The sequence below is a fragment of the Hemiscyllium ocellatum genome, unplaced genomic scaffold, assembly GCF_020745735.1.
Source record: "Hemiscyllium ocellatum isolate sHemOce1 unplaced genomic scaffold, sHemOce1.pat.X.cur. scaffold_384_pat_ctg1, whole genome shotgun sequence".
Lineage (NCBI taxonomy): Eukaryota > Metazoa > Chordata > Chondrichthyes > Orectolobiformes > Hemiscylliidae > Hemiscyllium > Hemiscyllium ocellatum.
Genome location: NW_026868685.1, coordinates 452279 through 476628, shown reverse-complemented (window position 1 = coordinate 476628; position 24350 = coordinate 452279). Strand labels below are relative to the sequence as shown.

Here is a 24350-nt window from a genome sequence, read left to right as displayed (position 1 = left end):
TTGGAGGTCAACCACAGCAGGGGGACTGCGGTGTTCAACAAGGCAGCTCACCACTACCTTCTCAAGAGCAACTAGGGACAGGCAATAAATGCTGGCCCAGCCAGTGACACCCAGATTGACGAAATACAGAAATAGAAACTAACAGAGGACGGTTGCTGAGGTAACACAGAGATCGGTGTTTGGGGCCCAGCTGTTCACAATGTCCTTTAAATATTTGGTTGCTGGAATCAGATGCAATACATCCCAGCCTGCTGACAGCACTAATGGATGTGGGATTGTGAGTGGGTGCGGAGGATGTAAAAAAGCACCAAGAAGACTAAGACAAATGGAGTGAATGGGTAAATACGTGACAGATGGAGAACAATGTGGATAGAGGTGACGGTGTGCCCTTTGGTGGAAATGATAAACTGGAATCCTACAATTTGAAAAGGATTGGTTGAAACACGTTGATTTACAAAGGGACATATGCTCCTTTTTGTTGTTTCCTTCTGCATCAACCTCTGAGGTCCCTGCAGCGCAGTGAGTTCTGTAACCAGAAGTCAATACTGGGCATGGCATTGACACACTGACCAGTGTACACAGACCCACCAAGTGGGGAGCTATAACACGGAAAAGGATCTGTATATCCTGTACATATGTCGCTGAAAGCAATATTGCAGAAACAGAAAGCAGTAAAGAAGATAAATGGTGTGTTGACCTTCATTTCAGGGGGATGTGAGTCCAGGAGAAAGGATGTCTTACTGCAGCTGTACAGGCCTTTGGAGACATCCCATCTCGAATATTGTGCAGCATTGTGTGCAGGCTTGGTCTCCTTACCGAATAAAGGATCAACCTGATATTGAGGGAGAGCAGTGAAGGATGACCAGACTGATCTCTGGGATGACAGGCTTGTTGTGGGAGCAGAGTTTGGGGTGACTGTGCCTGTATTCCATGGGGTTTAGGAAAATGAGTGGAGATCTCAGTGAAATATACAAAACTCTGACAGGGTGAGACAGATTAAAAGCAGGGATGATAGTCCCCTGACTGGGATAACTAAAACAAGGAACTACAGTATTAGGTAAGGCAGGTCACTCTGCAATGAGATGAGAATAAATGTCTGCACTCACTGACTGGTGACCCTGGGGAATTGGCTTGCACCTGGAAACCAAGACACTGATTATAAATAAGGATTCAGAGACAGTAAAGGGATGATGGGAGAGCAGGAGTACGGGGCGGAAATGAAGGGCCAACCATCATTACATGGAATTGGTTAGCAAACTCAATGGACCAAACGTACTACTGCATTTCCTATTTTATAACTTCCAAAGGTTACTCACATTAACGGATATGCATATCATGTGGGGTAATTGCATTGAGGAGATTTTTTTCCATGAACTAGAATGGGGGAGGCTCAATGTGTTGTATGACCTACTCCTTTCCCGCTGTTTCTGTGCAGTCAGTGGGAAAGCTCGGTAAATGTTGTCACAAGTTCTCAGATGTTAAGAAGGAGGTCTCTGCAGGGTCGACAGGACTGTGTACCCATTCCCTTTTCCGACACTGATGCTGAGGCCGGATGTTCTGTCCGGTTTCATCCTTTCAGTCCTTGGAGTAGTTTGATACAAGTGAGTGCCTTGATTGGCCGTTTCAGAGACCATTGAAATGTTTATCTCATGTCAGGGTCTTTGGAGTCAGTTTTAGGCCAGCCCAGGAAATCCCTGGAGATTCACTTCCTAAAAGTACATTGGAGAAGGAAGTTCTGTTTACAATCGATATTGGCTTCAAGATCACTGTTACTGACCCCAGGTTTTAGATCTCGATATTTTATTAATTGTCTTTAACTTCCACCTGCTGCCAGAGCATTAGCCTGGTCTGGATTAGTAATCCAGTGACATTTCCACAACAGCACCATCTCCACATGGGGACCTGTCAGAGACAACACTGAGCAGGATATTTCTGTGCTGCTTGACAACTCTGTCAAAAAGAACTCCCACCAATTTGACTGTGGTGATGGGACGGAGGGGGTGGTAAATGATCAGATTGTAATTATTCCCGTTTTAGGGAACGGGACTTAGCTGAGTAATTTTCCACATTGCCAGGGAGATGTTAGAGTTGGAGATGGAATGAAAAAGATCCCCCATGGACACGGCTTGTTACGCAGCACAAGTCTTCAGTCCTATTGCAGGAATGGGGTCAGGGCCCATTGCCTGTGTCATATCTACTGTGTTCAGCTGTTTCTTCATGTCACGTGCAGCGAATCACATTAGTTGAAGACTGGCATCTGTGATTTTGTGGGCATCATGGCGTGGGTGATGATTATCATCGACTCAACACTTCTGGCAGAAGATGGTGCAGATAAAACATCCTTCTCTTTTACACTGATGTGCAGGTCTGTTCCATTATTTAGGGTGGGGATGTTTGTGGATCCCTCTCCTCCAGCTATTTGTTTAATCATCCATCACCATTTATAACTGAATGTGGCAGGACTGCAGGGATTCGTTCAGATCTGTTGGTCAAGTCTGGTAGCTTTAATGAGTTAGCATCAGGTTAAGGTTCATGTGATTCTGACTCTGACATGTTCCCTCACACTCGTCACTGAGCAATAGATGGTGTTGATGGTAATGACAGACTGAGGTGTTATCCTGGCAAAAAAGTTACAGGTTGTGGTTGGATGCTGTTCTGCTTCTCCCGCTGCTGTGGTCTAAAGCACTACATGAATACGCAGTTTGGAGCTGCAATATCTGCAATGCAATTCTGCTGTCTGTTCCCCAATTCTCACTGAGACCCATTCACCCATTAGCCCTGCACTCAGTGACCTAACCTGGTTTCTGATGTGGAAATACTTCAATTTTCAAACTCTCATTCTGCTGAGGGTCTGTCTCCCCGGGTCTTGCTTCCAATCTGACACATTCTGCAAAAGTACTTAACTTATCTTAATTCAAATGCTTAATTCACCTGAATCTTTTTCCTTGAGAAATACAATCTTCTGTGTTTAAGCGATTATTTTTCCTCTGTTTCTTTCCCTGATCATGATTAAGAGCTCTGTAGTGTCAGTGATACCAGAGTTATGTAGTTTCAGAGCCAATGAATTCTCTGGATTCCCAATCATCTACACCACATTGTATATTTTCTCTTTTGAATTGATGCCTTAACACTCATGGCTGCCTTGTCCTCCCAGGAGTATGTTTCATGTTCTTGGGGTTGCATTTCTTGTATTATCTTCCAAATTATCCCCAGAACCTCCTCCCATTGCTGCTCCATGGTCTTTCCTGCTCAGCTCCCCTTCCAATTAACTCTGGACAGCTCCTCCTGCATGTCTTTGTAGTGACATTGCTTAATTATAACCACATTACATCTTGAACAGATGTAAACTAAAAGAAGGAGCTTTGAGAGATGGGACACGAAGAATAATTGGTGGAATTCTAAACCAGCTACAAAGGGAGAACAAGAGAGAAAGGATATAGATATGGAGATATGGAAAATGAGAAAACCACATTCTCGAAAGAAGCAGATGAACATCCCCCAATACTTTGGCAATGTCTGTGTGCTGTGGTCCTTTGTACAGTGCACGTACAGCAGAGTATTATGTTCAAATGCTAAGTCTGATGCCAGAACATTTGTCTCCAATGATATGACAGACATTAGCTTTGGAAAGAACCCAGCAGGCCAACATATTGAAATAAGTTGGGACACCAGAATCAAGAATTTGGAGCACACATCCTGGTAAGAATGAGAAATTAGAGTTGGGAATCCCAGAAAAAGAGGGAACGTTGAGAGGATCAAATAATGTTTTAATATTTTATAAATTTTATACATCATTTGTGACTTATCTGCACACACACACATTGATTACACAGTGTATATAAAATCTTTTTTCCACCATTGAAACTGTCCTGTTGTCGTGTTACGAGGATACATGAACACCAAGTAGTCATCAAAAGACATAACGCACTATCACTATGTTCCATACATACAGACAAAGAAGGGCACCACTTTGATTGGGACAAAGCACACACACATACTAAGACACGCAAGGACCTTCTTAGAGAAATGGTATTCTAAGCAGAAGTCCATCAATAAACTCATCAATTTAGATTCTGTCTACATACTATTGTTAAAATTACCGGAAATGGCATCACCCAATGTAAGAAACATAGTCATGGTGACGAAACTTCTGAAAACATACTGTCAAGCTCAGTGAGCTAACTTGCATACATATAAATTGTTTTTTTTGTTTATTAGTGGAATTTAGGAGTTCTCTGTCGCTCACATTTTGACAGATTATGATGTGAGGTGAGCTTTTCTGGGTATGTGGTTTTAATTAACAGAGGGGTTTGACATTGATGTTATAACAGTTTGGGGCCTTGCCATATGGCATTTGGACAGACTTGAACATATCTGTGATACAACAGATCCCAGCAAATTCCAACTCATTGCAACTTTGAACTTCAAATGAAACCATTGGGAAAATTCGTTTAATTTTGTTATTTGTGGTTGGTTAAATGAAAAGTAAGGGAAATGGCTTTTAACATTACTGAAGAGGTTCCCGAATTTTCCAAGGAAACTTCGAAATACAGAAGGAGGACATTTTTTAGAATTAGCCAATAGGTTGGAATTGGGTTTAACCAGGGAGAAAAGGGAAGCTGAAATTGTAATGGAGTTGGTCAAGCACTTTGATGTATCAGAGAAATAGGCAACTGTAGTAGAGTTATAAAAACTTAAATTGCAAATGTGGCGACTGGAGTTAGAAGATAAGTAAAGGGACGGAAACAGAGAGAGAAAAAAGAGAAAGAGAAGAGAAAGAATTAGAGAGGGCAATTGAAATTCAGAAGTTGGGAATTAGGTAAGAAAGTTAAATTAACAAGATGGAGATGAAGGGAGAACGTAGGGATGTATTCAACTAGGTTAGTAACTTGCCATATTTCGGTGAGAAAAATGTCAAAATCTTTTTTTATTTCATTTGAAAAAATGACACGGCAGATGACGTGTCCAGTGAACTTATGGGTAATGCTAGTTCAGACTAATCTGGTGGGCACAGCTAGTGAGGTATGTGCAGCGCTGTCAGACGAGGAATCCAGACATTATCAAGATGTCAAATTGGCTATTTTGATTCATTATGAATTGGTACCTGAAGCATATAGACAGAAATTCGGAAAAATAAAGACGGAACCAGGTCAGACTTATATTGAGTTTGAAAGAATTAACCACAGTCATTTTGATAGGTGGGTTATGGCCTTAAAAATGGATAAGACCTGTGAGGCTTGAAGGAAGATTAATCAGCTGGAGAAGTTAAAAGACTCACTTCCAGAGATTGGAAAAAGTCATGTGAATGAATAGAAAGTTCAAGAAGTGAGAAGCGCGCAGAAATGGCAGGTAACTATGCATTGTGGCATGTGATGCAATTTAGCTTCTGGCAAGAATTTCATCCTGTGAGGGATAGAAATTGGGAGAAGGGAAGATCACACATTACACAGCGAACAGTAGCTCATAATAGTTTACCACAGGTGAAGAAAGGAGCCCAAGGGGGTTGAAAGGTGGTGAAAGGCCTCAGGTACTCTCACTATAAGGGAGTGGAACACATAATATTACAGTGCCGATGGTTTAAGAAGGGCACAGGGAAAAAGTTGTTTTCACTGCAGTTAGCTGGGACACACCATGCTGGGCGTTAAAGGAAGACATTTTGGCGAAAGATGCGGTAGAAGAGGCTAAGCCAGTGGCATTTGTAAAACTGGTAAAGGAAACCCCAAGTGCAGCCGAGGAGCTGCAGGACATTGCACAGCCTCGGCAAGGGCTGGGTATGGAGGCAGTGCCTGATCTCTCTAAAGAATTCGCCTCTGTAGGTAAAGTTTACTCAGAAAGAACAGGGGGAGAAGGATAAGAAATTATAATTTTGTGAGATAAGGGATCTGCTCACTCTCTATTAGTTGGGAAGTGAGGCGCCGGAAAAGCACATCAGATCAGGCAGCGTCCGAACAGCAGGACAATCGAATATCAGGCAGAAACCCATTGTCCGGAACGTGGTGGGGGGACAAGGGGGCTGGAAGATAAATACGAGAGTAGTAGCTGGGCTGGTGGGAGGGTCACTGGGAAGGCAATAAGAAGATGTAGGTGGGAGTGACAGTGATATGTCGGAGGGGAGGGTGGAATCGATAGGTGGAAAGGAAGATGGACAGTTAGGGCAGTTCAAGAGGGCTATGCTAGGTTGAACAGTTGGATCTAGGAGAGGTTGGTGGAGGGGAGATTTGGAATTTGGTGAAGTCAACGTTGATGCTGTACAGTTTGAGGGTTCCAGCTGTCCTACCACCGATAGGTGTCCTGTCACCCTCCTCTCCGACCTATCACCATCACAATGCACCTGCATCTACTAATTGCCTTCAAAGCTCCCTTTCACCCAGCTCCACCCCCCACCCTCCCATTTATTTCTCAACCTCCTTCACCCTCCCTTACGCCCAATTTTCCTAATGAAGGATTGATGCCTGAAACGTCAACGCTCCTGCCCCTCGGATGCTGCCGACACGATGGGCTTTTCCAGCCCCACACTTTTCAACTCTCATCTCCAGCATCTGCCGCCCTCACTTTCTCTCACCCTCTAATAGTAAGAGTTGAAAGGTTTTTTTTTCATTCTTTCTGGCATTATAATCAAGAACGTGATAACTTGTGGAATGGGGACAGAAATTAAGCATTCCCTTGTGTAACATCAGGATGGAATGCCAAATCAAGTTTGGGGAAGTAACAGTGACAGTGAGTAACAGAGTGTCAGTTCTAGGAATAGAGCTTGTTCTTGGGAACGATTTAGCAGGAAGCAAGTTGGGAGGGACACCTCTTGTGGTGGAGAAGACAAAGGAAGATGAGGGAATTGGTGAGTTAAAGGAAAATTACCCAGGATATTTTCCAGACTGTGTAGTAACAAGATCCCACTGTCATAAGTTACAGCAGGAAGAAGAAATGAACTCAAAAGACAAATGAGTTGATGCTCAGTGAACTGACACCCTGTTTGATGTAACGGTGCAGGAAAAACCTGAACAGGCAGAGGATCAGGCAGAGCTGTTTAGTCCAGAAAGTCTAATGGACTTACAACAGATATATACACACACACACATATACATGCACACACACAGAAAAGGAATCAGAATATATTGTTGAACGTTATTAACTTAAACATAGAATCATAAAATTAAAATGGAGACCATGATAGGTTACTGCAGAAGGGAAATGGTCCGAAGTGCACGAGATTGTGTTAGCAGTAATGTACAGTGTTACGGGTCGCACATAAACTCTCTGCAGGCGGTCACCTAGGTGTACAGAAGACTCAGGCTAAGGTACAGAAGCATTTCTAATGGCCTGGAATGCACAAGGACGCGGTTCATTTTTGTTGTACGTGACATACAGACCAAATGGTCGGTAAGTCACAGGCAGTAATAAAACCAGCACCTTTGTTGCCAATTCTTGCATTCGAGAAACCCTTCATGTGGGTTATGATTAATTGTGTAGCTCCCCTCTCTAAAGTAAAAGTGGAAACCAATATTTGCTGACCATAATGGATGCGTCTACCAGATTTCCAGAGGCAATTCCATTATTGGAGTGTTAAGGCAAAAATGAAGGTGGAGGGATTGGTAGCTTTCTTTACTCGCTGTGGACTGCCCAGAGAGATTCAGTCAGACCAAGGGTCTCATTTTATTGCTCAGCTGTTTGAGGAAGTCATGGATATCTTAGGCATACAGCACTTCAAATCAAGTGCGTCCCATCCTGAATCCCAGGTAGCCTTGGAAAGTTAGCATCAGACACTGAGGACCATGTTAACAGCGTACTGTCAGGATTACCCGAATGGTTGGGATAAAGGTGCCCCATTAAATTGTTTGCAATTAGAGATGCCCCAAATAAATCAACTCACTTTACTTCCTTTGATTTAATATTCGTACATGAAGTGAGAGGTCCTTAGAAACTAATTAAATATAAATTGACAGGACCAAAGTCGGAGATCTCACACTTGGATTATGTATCAGAGGTGAGAGAGAGATTAGACCGAGTAGGTGAGTTAGTTAAACAGCACATGAAGAGGGCACAGTGTAGAGTGACGCAGGTGGCAGATAAAAACTCTGAAACTTTGACGATTTCCCGTGGGGATGACGTATTAGTTTCGCCACCAGTGGTAAGAAAACCATTCAAAGCCAGGCCCCTTTCAAATTAAAAAAAAGTGTGAAGTCAGTTAAACTACCTGGTAAAGATACCGGAGATGACAAAAAAACTTTGTCGAGTATTTCATCTGGATGAATAATGCACCAGCCACATTTAACACTCAAGAATAGAGGGGTGGCCATATGAACAAATTGTGCAACTTATCTGTATGATGTAGTGATCTTCAGCAAGTGATTAAAAGCTCACATGTTACAGTTGGCAGAGCATGTTGAACGATTACAAGAAGCAAACTTGGTAATAAACAGAAAGAAAATGGAATTCGCGAAGGCGGAGGTGATGTTCTTGGGACATTATATTCGACATGGAAGGTTGACCCCATGGAGCACAAAAACGAAGGGCTTTGAGGAATTTCCACGATCATCCTCGAAGAACGAGGTGCTTTGATTTTTGGAACTGAGTGGATTCTATCGGAAGTTTGTTCAAAACTTCAGCAGCGTCTTGGCAACACTGATGGATTTACTGAAGAAGAACACAGAATTGTGGTGGACAGAACAATGCCAGGAGGTATTTGAGAATTTTAAAGCAGGTTTAATCACTACACCAGTTTTAGCTGCACCAAATATTCTGAAACCCTTTGAAAATTGTGTTTGATGCTCGGGATATAGGGGTCAGAGATGTGTTGATATGGAAAAAGGTGATGGAATTGAATGGCTAATTGGCTACTTGTCGAAAAAACTCAATATCCAACAGAGAAAAAAAATAGAAAATCTCCATTATTGAACAAGAATTATTATGTTGCACACTGGCCTGACGATATTTTAATGTGTATATGACAAACAAATTGTCGGAGATGGTTGTGGACAACGACAAATCTCTCGCATTTTTTGGAATATTTAAAGACCAGAATATGAGACTATTTCATTGGAGTCTTACCTTACCAACTTTAAACTTACAAAGTGTTCATGCTGTGTCTCCTATAATGTGATAGCAGATATGTATTCGCGGATTTAAAGGAAAAAGTGTAGATAAGATTTGACTTATTCCAGTGTTGTATTGGTTTGCAGAATTAATATGAATGATATAACTGAGATTAACACTTTGGTATTTCATAAAATTGGGATTAAGAGTTAGAGGAAAACAAATGTTGACATCTTTTCATTCAGCTAGTTCATTTTATTTTCTGAAGCGGGGAGATGTTATGAAGACAAAAACATATATGGACACTTTAAAACAGATCGAGTTTTACTGAGTAGAAATTAAAGCCACAGATGCCAGCTGAAGGTCACACTGTTCCACATGTCACCATTAGCTGAGAAATGGATTCCTGAGTTTTGGTTGCTGTTTTGACAGCCATACAAATGTAACCAAAGAGTTTAAATAACACTCAGGATACCAGAAGCCAACAGAATTTGAATATTATTGTTTGGACGCCTGGAAAGCAATCAAATTATGAGAATTATTATATCATGGGGAGTATATAAACCCAGCATTTTGAACACTAGAGAGAGCTACTGCCATCCAACAGTAGAGCAACTGCTGTAGAGCAGGAGTGCTAACTGACCATCTCAAACACACTCTATCAAAGACACATGTTCATGCAAACCTCTTTGCAATAAAAAAAATGAACCAAGGAGATCAGCAGCTGAAAGAGTGAATACAGCGGGGAAGATAGAGACTGTATGGTCTTGAGATTGTAATGTTTAATATGTGGGTTGTTGGAACAACATACTTTTTACAGAGTTCGAGTCAGATAGTAAGTAGCTAAGAAAAGAGGGGCTTGTATTTGTGAATAGCTGTTGTTTAGTGTTCACTAATAAAGTTAAGAAATAAACTTGTTAATCTTTGTTTAAATAGTGGAATGTAGGAGAATTGTGTCGCTCATATTTTAACAGATTACGAGGTGAGGCGACCTTTTCTGGGTGTTTGGTTTTAATTAACAGAAGGGTTCGACTCCACCTTGTAAATGTCCATCCACGCTAACCCCATTTCCCTCCACCACAACTCCTATACTCAATGCTCTGACTGATTAAGGCAAATGTGTTAAATGTGTTCTGTACCGCACTGTCTGCATTCAACTTCACTTTCAAGGAACAATGTACCTGCAGCCTTATGTCCATTTGTTTCACAACACTCCCCAGGCCCTTACCATTAAGTGTATAATTTCTGCTCAGAAGCCTCCAGTCTGAAAAATATCCCTCTTCCTTCAAGCCAATTGTGATGAGCTTCTTCTGTATCCCATGTGACCGAACCTTACTAATCTGCCTACCAATCGGAATGTTATGAACACCTTGCTGAGGTCCATATAGACAATATCTACCAAACTGCCTTCATCAATCTTCTTTGTCACCTCTTCATAAAACTCAATCAAATTAATGACACATTAATGAGATCAGTCCTTGCCTTCCCAAACGTATGTAAATGCTATCCCACAGAATCCCTTCGAACAACTCACCCACCACTGACATCAGGCTCACCGGTCTATAGTTCCCCGGCTTTTTGGGTCACTGTTTCCTTTTCTAGTCCCACTCCCCCACTGCTCACAACAAATGTTAAATGTAACCAGGTCGGTGATATGGCCGATGATATCGGTCTCAGACTGGGTCAGGGTCAGTTTTAGGAACAAGTCAGGCTAGTTTCTGTAATCTGCTAAAACAACACGTTTACGATCCAGAGCAATGTTACTCCAACTATGATGGAAAGATGGATGGCAAACTGTTTGCGTATTGCAAATAAAGACTCGATATTTCCCATTCTAAAAACACTGACACACACACACAAACACACACACACACACACACACACACAAATCTGTGCAATTTCACGTTGAAAGAACCTTATCCAAATATTAGTGTAACTCATGACAAAAGGAAAAATTGAGAGATTGTCCAAAATGTGATTCTGCTTCTGAAGATATTCTACTCACACAGCTGCTAGCAATGGGATTTTATCCTGGGAGAGTTGGATTTGGCTGAATTCCCTTTGCATTAGGCTGGCAGGAGGTTCCAGGTTAGCACAGTGGCTCAGTAGTTCGCACTGTTCCATCACAGCATCAGGGACATGAGTTCAATTCCAGCCTCGGGTGACTATCTGCGTGGAGTTTGGATCTTCTCCCCTTGTCTGCGTGAGCTTCTGATGGGTGCTCCCGTTTCCTGCCACAGCCCAAAGCTGTATAATTCAAGTGGATTGGTCAAATAGTCCATCGTGTTCCGCGATTTCTACTTTAGGTGCACTAGTCAGTGGTAACTGTAAGGGCATGGGAAGGTTACTCTTTGGAAAGTTGGTATGTACTTGTTGGGCCGAAGGGCTTGTTTCCACACTGCTGGGATTCTATAAAAATAAGAATGGTAACAATAACAGTAGAGTTTTGTTTTAGCTCGTACACGTTACTGTGATGAGGAATAATGAAGGAGAGAGAGTGCAATAGGCCGTTTCTTCTCGGGCAGGTGACATTTTCTCCCTCTCTGAGTTGAATCACACAATAATGTCATTCTCTCCCAAACTGGACCATGTGAGGTCTCCTTGTACATTGTCCAAACTATGTCTCCATCACATTCCCTGTTCCATGTCGGTGCATCATTGCTGCTGTCATACACAGAGCCATACCCTGAGCAGAACATGGTCTCGGTCAATTTGAGGATATGTTTATATGGCCCTGCGTCATTAAAAAATAAAATGTTTAATGTATTCAGAATACATAGAACATAGAACAGTCCAGCACAGAACAGGCCCATCAGCCCATGATGTTGTTCCGGCCACTGATCCTCATGTAAGCACCCTTAAATGTCTGTGACCATATGCATATCCAGCAGTCTCTGAAATGTCCCCAATGACCTCGCTTCCACAACTGCTGCTGGCAACGCATTCCATGCTCTCACAACTCTCTGGGTAAAGAACCTGCCTCTGACATCCCCTCTATACTTTCCTCCAACCAGCTTAAAACTATGACCCTTCGTGTTAGCCATTTCTGCTCCGGGAAATAGTCTCTGGCTATCAACACTATCTATCTCTCTCATAATCTTGAATATCTCAATTAGGTCCCCTCTCCTCCTCCTTTTCTCCAATGGAAACGTCCGAGCTCAGTCAACCTCTCTTCATAAGATAAGCCCTCCAGTCCAGGCAGCATCCTGGTAAACCTCCTCTGAACCCTCTCCAAAGCATCCACATCTTTCCTATAATAGGATGACTAGAACTGGACACAGTATTCCAAGTGCGGTCTAACCAAAGTTTTAAAGAGCTGCAACAAGATCTCACGACTGTTAAACTCAATCCCCTGTTAATGAAAGCCAAAACACCATATACTTTCTGAACAACCCTGTCCACTTTGGTGGCCATTTTAAGGAATATATGTACCTGCACACCAAGATCTCTCTGTTCCTTCACACTGCCAAAAATCCTATCCTTAATCCTGTACTCAGCTTTCAAATTCGACCTTCCAAAATGCATCACATCGCATTTATCCAGGTTGAACTCCATCTGCCACCTCTCAACCCATCTCTGCATCCTGTCAATGTCCCGCTGCAGCCTACAACAGCCCTCTACATTGTCAACGACACCTCCAACCTTCGTGTCATCTGCAAACTTGCTGACCCATCCTTCAATGCCCTCATCCAAGTCATTAAAAAAATTACAAACAGTAGAGGCCCAAGGACAGAGCCCTGTGGAACATCACTCACCACAGACTTCCAGGCAGAATATTTTCCTTCCGCTACCACTTGCTGTCTTCTGCTGGCCAGCCAATCCTGTATCCAAACAGGTAACACAGATACCTGTGTTAAAATGAATGTTTTATTTTAACAAATACATAAATTGCTGGAAAAGCTCGGCAGGTCTGTCAGCATCCAGATGACTTTTACATGTTGGAGTTGTACCAGCCTCCACCACTTCCTCTGGCAGCTCAGTCCATACACGCACCACCCTTTATGTGAAAAGGTGCCCCTTAGGTCTCTTCAAAATCTTTCCCCTCTCACTTTCCACCAATGTCCTCTAGTTTTGGACGCCCCTAACCTGGGGAAAAACCTTGACTACAAACCCTATCCATGACCGTTCTGATTTTATAAACCTTTACTGCTGTGAAATGTGACTTCAATCAACAAGAATGGCTGTACTTCCAATAATCCCGGGCCGAAATGCTGAAATGCAACACCGACACCTGTTCTTTCTCCATCAAGCCACAATTATAAAACCACTTTAATCGGTTTGTTCAGATATATTAGGTGACACTTCTTTGGGATTTACACCTAGACCTTTGTGCCCAGAGGTAGGGACACGAACACCACTCGGCAATACCCATAAAGCTGTAACAGTATTCTACATAGAACATAGAACATAGAAAGATACAGCGCAGTACAGGCCCTTCGGCCCTCGATGTTGCGCCGACCGAATCCTACCTAACCTACACTAGCCCAATAACTTCCAAATGCCTATCCAATGCCCGCTTAAATGACCATAAAGAGGGAGAGTTCACCACTGCTACTGGCAGGGCATTCCATGAACTCACAACCCGCTGTGTAAAGAATCTACCCCTAACATCTGTCCTATACCTACCACCCCTTAATTTAAAGCTGTGTCCCCTAGTAACACCTGACTCCATTAGCGGTAAAAGGTTCTCAGTGTCGACCCTATCTAAACCCCTAATCATCTTATACACCTCTATCAAATCTCCCCTAAACCTTCTCTTCTCCAATGAGAACAGCCCCAAGTGCCTCAGCCTTTCCTCATAAGATTTTCCTACCATTCCAGGCAACATCCTGGTAAACCTCCTCGGCACTCGTTCCAATGCCTCCACATCCTTCCTATAGTATGGCGACCAAAACTGCACACAATACTCCAGATGAGGCCGCACCAGAGTCTTATACAACTGCAACATGACCTCAGGACTCCGGAACTCAATTCCTCTACCAATAAACCCCAGTACACCATATGCCTTCCTCACAGCACTATTTACCTGGGTGGCGACTTTCAGAGATCTGTGTACATGGACACCAAGATCCCTCTGCTCATCCACACTACCAAGTAGCCTACCATTAGCCCAGTAATAGAATATAGAACACAGAAGGATACAGCGCAGTACAGGCCCTTCGGCCCTCGATGTTGCGCCGACCGAATCCTACCTAACCTATACTAGCCCAATAACTTCCAAATGCCTATCCAATGCCCGCTTAAATGACCATAAAGAAGGAGAGTTCACCACTGATACGGGCAGGGCATTCCATGAACTCACAACCCGCTGTGTGAAGAATCTACCCCTAACATCTGTCCTATACCTACCACTCCTTAATTTAAAGCTATGTCCCCTAGTAACACCTGACTCCATTAGCGGTAAAAGGTTCTTAGTATCTACCCTACCTAAACCCCTAATCATCTTATACACTTCTATCAGATCTCCCCTAAACCTTCTCTTCTCCAATGAGAACAGCCCCAAGTGCCTCAGCCTTTCCTCATAAGATTTTCCTACCATTCCAGGCAACATCCTGGTAAACCTCCTCTGCACTCGTTCTAAAGCTTCCACATCCTTCCTATAGTATGGCGACCAAAACTGCACACAATACTCCAGATGAGGCCTCACCAGAGTCTTATACAACTGCAACATGACCTCAGGACTCCGGAACTCAATTCCTCTGCCAATAAAGCCCAGTACACCATATGCCTTCCTCACAGCACTATTTACCTGGGTGGCAACTTTCAGCGATCTGTGTACATAGACACCAAGATCCCTCTGCTCATCCACACTACCAAGTAGCCTACCATTAGCCCAGTAATCCATCATCTTGTTATTCCTACCAAAGTGAACGACGTCGCACTTAGCTACATTGAATTCCATTTGCCACATTTCCGCCCAGCTCTGCAACTTATCTATATCCCGCTGTAACCTACCACTTCCTTCCTCACTATCCACAACTCCACCGACTTTTGTGTCATCCGCAAACTTGCTTACCCAGCTATCAAGTCCTTCCTCTAGATCATTTATAAAGATAACAAAAAGCAATGGTCCCAAAACAGATCCTTATGGTACACCGCTAGTAACTGCGCTCCAAGATGAACATAATCCATCAACTACTACCCTCTGTCTCCTTCCAGCCAGCCAATTCCTAATCCAAACCTCTAATGTATCCTCAATGCCATACCTCCGAAGTTTTAGCATTAGCCTACCATGGGGAACCTTATCGAACGCCTTACTAAAATCCATATACACAACATCTACTGCTTTACCCTCATCCACTTCCACAGTCACCTTCTCAAAGAACTCAATAAGGTTTGTGAGGCACGACCTGCCCTTCACAAAACCATGCTGGCTATCCCTGATCACGTTATTCCTACCCAGATGTTCATAAATCTTATCCCTTACCATTCTCTCTAAGACTTTGCCCACCACTGAAGTCAGACTCACTGGCCTATAGTTACTAGGGCTATCCCTACTCCCTTTCTTGAACAATGGGACCACATTCGCTATCCTCCAGTCCTCTGGTACTATTCCCGTTGACAATGACGACATAAAAATCCAGGCCAATGGCTCTGCTATCTCCTCCCTAGCTTCCCATAGGATCCTGGGGTAAATGCCATCAGGCCCAGGAGACTTATCTATATTCATCCTTTCCAATATTCCCAAAACCTCTTCCCTGCATATTTCCAGGGCATCCATTCTAATTATTTGTGATTCCATATTCACATCAGCAACAGTGTCCTGTTCCTGAGTGAATACTGATGAAAAGTACTGATTTAATGTCTCTCCAATCTCCTCCGCCTCCACACACAACTTCCCACTACTATCCTTGACTGGACCGATACCTACCCTAGTCATCCTTTTATTCTTGACATACCTATAGAAAGCCTTTGGGTTTTCCCTAATTCTACCAGCTAAAGACTTTTCATGTCCCCTTCTCGTTTCTCTTAGCTCCCTCTTTAGCTCCTTCCTGGCTACCTTATAACTCTCAATCGCCCCAACTGAACCTTCACGCCTCATCTTTACATATGCCGCCTTCTTCCCTTTCACAAGGGACTCCAATTCCTTACTAAACCACGGCTGCCTCACAAGGCCCTTTACACCATGCCTGACTGGTACATACCTATCGAGGACACGCAGTAGCTGCTCCTTGAACAATCCCCACATCTCATTAGTGTTCTTCTCTTGAAGCCTGTTTTTCCAATCCACACATCCTAAGTCATCTTCTTGTTATTCCTACCAAAGTGAATGACTTCACACTTAGCTACATTGAATTCCATTTGCCACATTTCTGCCCAGCTCTGCAACTTATCTATATCCCGCTGTAACCTACCACTTCCTTCCTCACTATCCACAACTCCACCGACTTTTGTGACATCCGCAAACTTGCTTACCCAGCTTTCAAGCCCTTCCTCTAGATCATTTATAAAGATAACAAAAAGCAATGGTCCCAAAACAGATCCTTGTGGTACACCGCTAGTAACTGCACTCCAAGATGAACATAGTCCATCAACTACTACCCTCTGTCTCCTTCCAGCCAGCCAATTCCTAATCCAAACCTCTAATGTATCCTCAATGACATACCTCCGTAATTTTAGCATTAGCCTACCATGGGGAACCTTATCGAACGCCTTACTAAAATCCATATACACAACATCTACTGCTTTACCCTCGTCCACTTCCTTAGTCACCTTCTCAAAGAACTCAATAAGGTTTGTGAGGCACGACCTGCCCTTCACAAAACCATGCTGGCTATCCTTGATCACGTTATTCCTATCCAGATGTTCATAAATCTTATCCCTTACCATTCTCTCTAAGACTTTGCCCACCACTGAAGTCAGACTCACTGGCCTATAGTTACTAGGGCAATCCCTACTCCCTTTCTTGAACAAGGGGACCACATTCGCTATCCTCCAGTCCTCTGGTACTATTCCCGTTGACAATGACGACATAAAAATCCAGGCCAATGGCTCTGCTATCTCTTCCCTAGCTTCCCATAGGATCCTAGGGTAAATGCCATCAGGCCCAGGAGACTTATCTATTTTCATCCTCTCCAATATTCCCAGAACCTCTTCCCTGCATATTTCCAGACCATCCATTCTAATCATTTGTGACTCCATATTCACATCAGCAACAGTGTCCTGTTCCTGAGTGAACACTGATGAAAAGTATTGATTTAGTGTCTCTCCAATCTCCTCCGCCTCCACACACAACTTCCCACTACTATCCTTGACTGGACCGATACCTACCCTAGTCATCCTTTTATTCCTGACATACCTATAGAAAGCCTTTGGGTTTTCCCTAATTCTACCAGCTAAAGACTTTTCGTGTCCCCTTCTCGCTTCTCTTAGCTCTCTCTTTAGATCCTTCCTGGCTACCTTATAACTCTCTATCGCCCCAACTGAACCTTCACGCCTCATCTTTACATATGCCGCCTTCTTCCCTTTCACAAGGGATTCCAATTCCTTACTAAACCACGGCTGCCTCACAAGGCCCTTTACACCATGCCTGACTGGTACATACTTATCGAGGACACGTAGTAGCTGCTCCTTGAACAATCCCCACATCTCATTAGTGTTCTTCTCTTGAAGCCTGTTTTTCCAATCCACACATCCTAAGTCATGCCTCACTGCATCATAATTTCCCTGCCCCCAGCTATAACTCTTGCCCTGCGGCGCACACTTATCCCTCTCCATCACTAAAGTAAAAGTCACCGAGTTGTGGTCACTGTCCCCGAAGTGCTCACCTACCTCCAAGTCTAACACCTGGCCTGGTTCATTACCTAGAACCAAATCCAGTATAGCCTCACCTCTTGTTGGCCTGTCTACATATTGTGTCAGGAAACCCTCCTGCACACATTGGACAAACACCGACCCATCTAATGAACTCGAGCTATAGCTCTCCCAGTCAATATCTGGGAAGTTAAAGTCCCCCATAACAACCACCCTGCTACCTTCACTCTTTTCCTGAATCATCCTCGCAATATTATCCTCTACTTCTCTAGGACTATTAGGAGGCCTGTCGAAAACACCTAACAGGGTGACCTCACCTTTCCTATTTCTAACCTCAGCCCAAACTACTTCAGATGGCAAGTCCTCTTCCATCGTCCATTCTACTGCTGTAATACTATCTTTGACAAGTAATGCCACACCTCCTCCTTTTTTACCCCCATGTCTGATCCTACTAAAACATTTAAACCCTGGAACCTGCAACAGCCATTCTTGTCCCTGTTCTACCCACGTCTCTGTAATGGCCACAACATCGAAGTCCCAGGTACCAACCCACGCTGCAAGTTCACCTACCTTATTTCTTATACTTCTGGCATTGAAGTATACACACTTCAATCCACCCTTCTGTTTACAGGCACCCTCCTTCGAGATCGCTGCATTATTCATAACCTCCCTACACTCAAGGTCCTGTACCCTAAAGCTACAGTCCTGGTTCCCATGCCCCCACAGAGTTAGTTTAAACCCTCCCAAAGAGCACTAGCAAACCTCCCCCCAAGGATACTGGTGCCCCTCAGGTTCAGGTGTAGACCATCCTTTTTATAGAGGTCCCACCTTCCCCAGAAAGAACCCCAGTTGTCCAGAAACCGGAATCCCTCCCTCCTGCACCATCCCTGTAGCCACGCATTTAACTGCTCTCTCTCCCTATTCCTCGACTCTCTATCACGTGGCACGGGTAACAAACCAGAGACAACAACTCTGTTTGTTCTAACTCTGAGCTTCCAACCTAGCTCCCTGAAAGCCTGTCTGACATCCTCACCCCTCTTCCTACCTATATCGTTGGTGCCAACGTGGACCACAATCTGGGGCTGCTCCCCCTCCCCCTTAAGGACCCGGAAAACACGATCAGCGACATCACGTACCCTTGCACCTGGGAGGCAACATACCAAACGTGAGTCACTGTCACCCCCACAAAACCGTCTGTCTGTACCCCTCACTATCGAGTCCCCAAGAACTATCGCTCTACCTTTCTCCACCCTTCCCTTCTGAGCAACGGGGCCAGGCTCCGTGCCAGAGGCCTGAACCTCGTTGCTTGCCCCTGCTAAGTCATCCCCCCCACAAGTATCCAAAACAGTATGCTTGTTCTTGAGGGGAATGACCGCAGGGGGTCCCTGCACTGGCTTCCTCCTCCCACTCCCCCTCACTGTCACCCATCTATCTTGAACTTTCGGAGTAACTACTTCCCTAAAGCTCTGATCTATGACTCTCTCTGCCTCCCGAATGATCCGCAGTTCATCCAAATCCAGCTCCAGTTCCCTAACACGGGCTTGGAGGAGCTGGAGATGGGTGCACTTCTTGCAAGTGTACTCAGCAGGGACGCTAATGGCTTCCCTCACCTCATTCTCCTGTATGTTTGTCCATCAGCCTGTTCTGTCATACTGTGACATACCTCTGCAACAGGCAGGACTTCAATCCAGGCCTTCTCGTCCAGAGCTAGGAACACTACGACACAAGTTCAGGAATTGGAATCAAACCCAGAGCTCTGGCTCAGAGACACGGACACTGCCCACTATACTACCATACCCAGATTTTGGGTCATATTTTAGTGCCCGCTTCCAGCTCAGTGTGGATTGATTATAATCAGGTTACTATTACTGAATTACAAACAACACTTTGTATTATTAAACAAATGCAAGATATTTGTCTCAACTGTAGGATATTGAGTGTACTTGCTGAATATTGAAATTAACTATGACCATCTTTAATCGCTATTATCTGTAGTCTGCAATATTAGGGAAAGAAATCCCGCAGAAACACTCTGCCCAATGAAGGGTCTCAAATAGATGTTTATTACTGAACACCAGAGGCGAAGGAAGAGCTTAATTTCTGACCCCAAAACACCGATCAATCTTACCCACCTCTAACATGTGTCTGCCCTCTGCCTAAAACCATGAAATGATACCAGGCCGCTGATTACTGTCCAGCCTCTCCTCCCCACGACTGTGTCTGCAATCTGTCCCTCCTCCCTCTAACCACACAAGGCAACCCAAGGTCAGGGTCTTTGTGAAAATCATGGCAAGAGTGTGCAGGCCTCCTGGAGAGGGGTGGGCATTTTAAAATTGAAGGGGGAGGGGAAGATGGCAGTCATATCGCACACTGGGCTGAGGGGTGGCAGATGGAGGATAGTCTGGATTAATGCCAGGCATTGGGTTTGGTAAATCAAACAAGAACAGGGCCTATACAATTAAAAGTAGGGTCTTTTGGTGGTGTTGTAGTACAGAGACCTAGGCCGTCATGTTTAATTCTTTAAAATTTGCATCTGATATAGAAAGTGGCTAAGAAGGTGTTTAACACACTTGTCTTCATAGGTCAGACCTTTGAGTATCGGAATTGGGACGTCATATTGAGGTTGTACAGGACATTGGTGAGACCTCTCCTGGAATACTGTGTCCAGTCTGGTCATCCTGCCCGCTCATTCCATAGCCACACCACCCTCTGGGTGAAAAAGCTGCCCCTTACGTCACTTTTAAATGTTACCCTCTCACCTTAAGCCTATGTCCTCTAGTTTGGTCTCCCCCGTACCCTTAGCAAATACCTTGACTATTCTCTTTGATATTATTGACCTTGATATTACTAAGCTGGAGAGGGTTCAGAAGAGTTTAACCTGGATGTTGCTGGAAATGGAGGGATTGAGCTATAAGGAGAGGCTGAATAGGCTGGGACTTTTTTCACTGGAGAGTATGAGGTGGAGGGGTAACTTTGCAGAGGTTTATAAAATGATGAGGGGTACAGATAAGCTAAAGGGCTGATGTCTTTTCCCGAGAGTTGGGGATTCAAAACTGAGGGATATTTTGAGGCGTGAGGAAAAAGATTTACAAAAGTCAGGAGAGGTAATTATTTCAGACAGAAGCTGGCGTGTGTGTGGAATTAACTTCTAGAGGAACTGGTGAAAATAGGGACAGTTACAACGTTTAAAGGACATTTAGATCAGTACATGGATAAGACATCAGTTTGGATGGTGCTGTGAGCAGCTGCCCTCTCCCTCCCCCTCTCTGAGTGAATCCCTGTTGGTTTTCACCCTCTGCCAATGTCTGTGCAGTGGCGTGTGGAGGCCAGCAGAGGGTGGCATTGCATCACTTTCAGCACCACAGAGACAGCCAGACCTGCCCCACACAGAGACACACAGATACACACACAGCAATTGTTAGGGCACGGCGTGAAGCTCATCTGGTAAGTTAAACTAAACTAAACATAAAGAAATGCTCAAGTTACCTTGTAAACTGTTGAAATATGAGTGATAGAGAACTCCCAAATTCCAGTGTTTAAACAAAAAGTATCAATGTATTTTTTTTACTCTGAAAGTGAACATTTTACATCAACTATTCACAACTCTGGGACCCTCTTTCTCCTAACTGCTTATTACCATACTCCAACTCTACAGCAATATACTGTTTCAATATGACACTAATTAAAATTACATACACGTAATTTCAAAGCCACACAGCAGCTGTTGTTTCATCTGACCTCACACCAATCTCCCTTTTCCCATCTTTCCTGGGAAGTATGGTTCATGTTACCGGATGCTATCGAAGTGTCTACATTTCAGCATTCTGACACCTGGGAACACATCCTTCCATGACACTGTCTCTCAGTCTCCCCCTCTCTGTCTATACCCCAAACCCCTCCCATGTGGTGATATTTAAACTGATACCCCTGCCATCTCTCTCAGACAGTGATGTTCACACCCACAGCACCCCCTTGTCATGGCACAGTGGGGATATGGAGCTGGAAATGGGTGGGAGCTGCACATCCTGTCACTTCCAGCATGGGCTGCAAGTTTCCACTCACTGGGCAGGGATCTAACAGTGTTACTGGGTAATGCACTGGGGTGGGGTACACAGTCCTACATGGTGGGAGGGTAACTGCTCCTGGGTTACAGATCAATGCACTGGGGTGGGGTACACAGTCCTACATGCTGGGAGGGTAACTGCTCCTGGGTTACAGATCAATGCACTGGGGTGGGGTACACAGCCCTACATGCTGGGAGGGTAACTGCTCCTGGGTTACAGATCAATGCACTGGGGTGGTACACAGTCCTACATGCTGGGAGGGTAACTGCTCCTGGGTTACAGATCAATGCACTGGGGTGGGGTACACAGCCCTACATGCTGGGAGGGTAACTGCTCCTGGGTTACAGATCAATGCACTGGGGTGGGGTACACAGTCCTACATGCTGGGAGGGTAACTGCTCCTGGGTTACAGATCAATGCACTGGGGTGGGTACACAGTCCTACATGCTGGGAGGGTAACTGCTCCTGGGTTACAGATCAATGCACTGGGTGGGGTACACAGTCCTACATGCTGGGAGGTAACTGCTCCTGTGTTACAGATCAATGCACTGGGTGGGGTACACAGCCCTACATGCTGGGAGGGTAACTGCTCCTGGGTACAGATCAATGCACTGGGGTGGGGTTCGGTCTCTGACATTCTATAACTGCTCCTGGTTACTGTCCCTGACATTCTATCACTGACATTCCCCTGAACGTTCTGTCCCTGACATTCTATAACTGACATTCCCCGGTAGGTTCTGTCCCCGACATTCGATAACTGACATTTCCCGGAACGTTCTGTCCCTGACATTCTATAACTGACATTCCCCGGAACGTTCTGTCCCTGACATTCTATAACTGACATTCCCCGGAACGTTCTGTCCCTGACATTCTATAACTGACATTCCCCGGAACGTTCTGTCCCTGACATTCTATAACTGACATTCCCCGGAACGTTCTGTCCCTGACATTCTATAACTGACATTCCCCGGAACGTTCTGTCCCTGACGTTGTTTGTTTGTGAACGGCCGGACGTCAGTGAATTGAACAAACGATAAGATCCCGAGGGAAGAGATCCCGTTCCAGGGAGAAGGAGACACTGTTCCGAAGGCCCCTCAGGCAGTTAAAGGGGGAATACGTTTCCCCTGCGTTTACATTTCTCCACGACACAGGATCGACCACAATTCAGACCAAAATATACGAAATTCCCAGACTCCGTTTGTCTTCAGGAAACTGGGAGAGAATCCTTCAGGACAACAACGTTCCCACCCTCCGTATTAGGAACTGGGAAGGAGTGACCTGTGTCTGCTCTCGAGTGATCGAGTGTGTGGGAATGTTCTAGAAACCATCTGTCCTTATGGATGTGTCTCTGTGTGTTTGGGGAGGGAGGGTTTCTTGTGGTTTATGTCACATTTTTGTCAGTAATTCCGACCTTCCTATTTGTTATTCCAGCTCCAATTATTTTAATAAATCCCTGAATACAGGGACACATTTGAAAATCTCACTGGGTCCCCGATCAAACGGGTCCCTTTGCCTCCAGGCTGATGGATAATGGGTTTGTTTTCCTTCCTCACAGTTAACGTAGTGACCATCTACGTCCTGCTTTATAAAGATTGTGGATTGTCTCCATGTGTCAGACGTTACCTGGGGGCCATGGCAGCGGCGGATCTCCTGGTCATTATCCTCGACCTGATCCTGAGACACATTCCCATTGTTTATCGGGAACAGTTTTATTTCCTGAGGGACTCCGTCCCCGTGTGTAATATCCATGCCGTCCTGCTTTATGCAGCCACTGACTGCTCTGTCTGGTTCACCGTCACTTTCACCTTTGATCGGTTTGTGGCCATTTGTTGCCAGAAGCTGAAAAGTAAATATTGCAGTGAGAAAACGGCGGCTGTGGTTCTGGGAGCAGTGACTGTGCTGAGCTGTTTAAAGAACATTTCCTGGTATTTTATGCTCACGGCTCGGTATTGGCTGGGGAACGCCCCCTGGTTTTGTGATGTAACACACGCTGTTCGATTCTCCAGTGTCTGGGTCACAATCGAGTCCTCCACCACATTCTAACCCCGGGTGTCCCATTTCTCCTGATTCTGCTGCTCAATGTTCTCACCGTCAGACACATTTTAGTGACCAGCAGAGCCCGCAGGAGACTCCGCGCTCACACCAATGGGGACGCTCAGTCTGACACAGAAATGAGAAACCGAAAAAAATCCATCATTTTACTGTTTGTGATCTCGGCCAATTTCATCCTGTTATGGTCAATATTAATGCTGTATTCTATATGGTACCGGATGGATGATATTGGGTATGACTCTATATATCTCCATGACTTTGTGCAGGAATTGGGCTTCATGCTGCAGCTCCTCAGTTGCTGCACAAACACCGCGATTTATGCCGTGACCCAGACTAAGTTCAGGCAGCAGCTGAAGAATGTGCTGAAATATCCCTTCACCCAAATCCATCCATCCATCAAATTCCCTCATTAATCACACCATCCGGGATTTTCTCATTTCAGTTCAGTGT

At 44.5% G+C, this 24350-nt stretch overlaps 1 long non-coding RNA gene across 1 annotated transcript; it reads right to left on the bottom strand.

Moving 5' to 3' along the window:
• Window positions 1-7072: 7072 nt before the first annotated feature.
• LOC132813563 (uncharacterized) lies at window positions 7073-23706 on the bottom strand. Its single transcript, XR_009644108.1, has 3 exons — window positions 23472-23706; window positions 12786-12878; window positions 7073-11439 (listed from the first exon to the last, which is right to left on the bottom strand). It is a non-coding gene; the product is annotated as an uncharacterized LOC132813563 (long non-coding RNA).
• Between the last annotated feature and the right edge of the window lie 644 nt (window positions 23707-24350).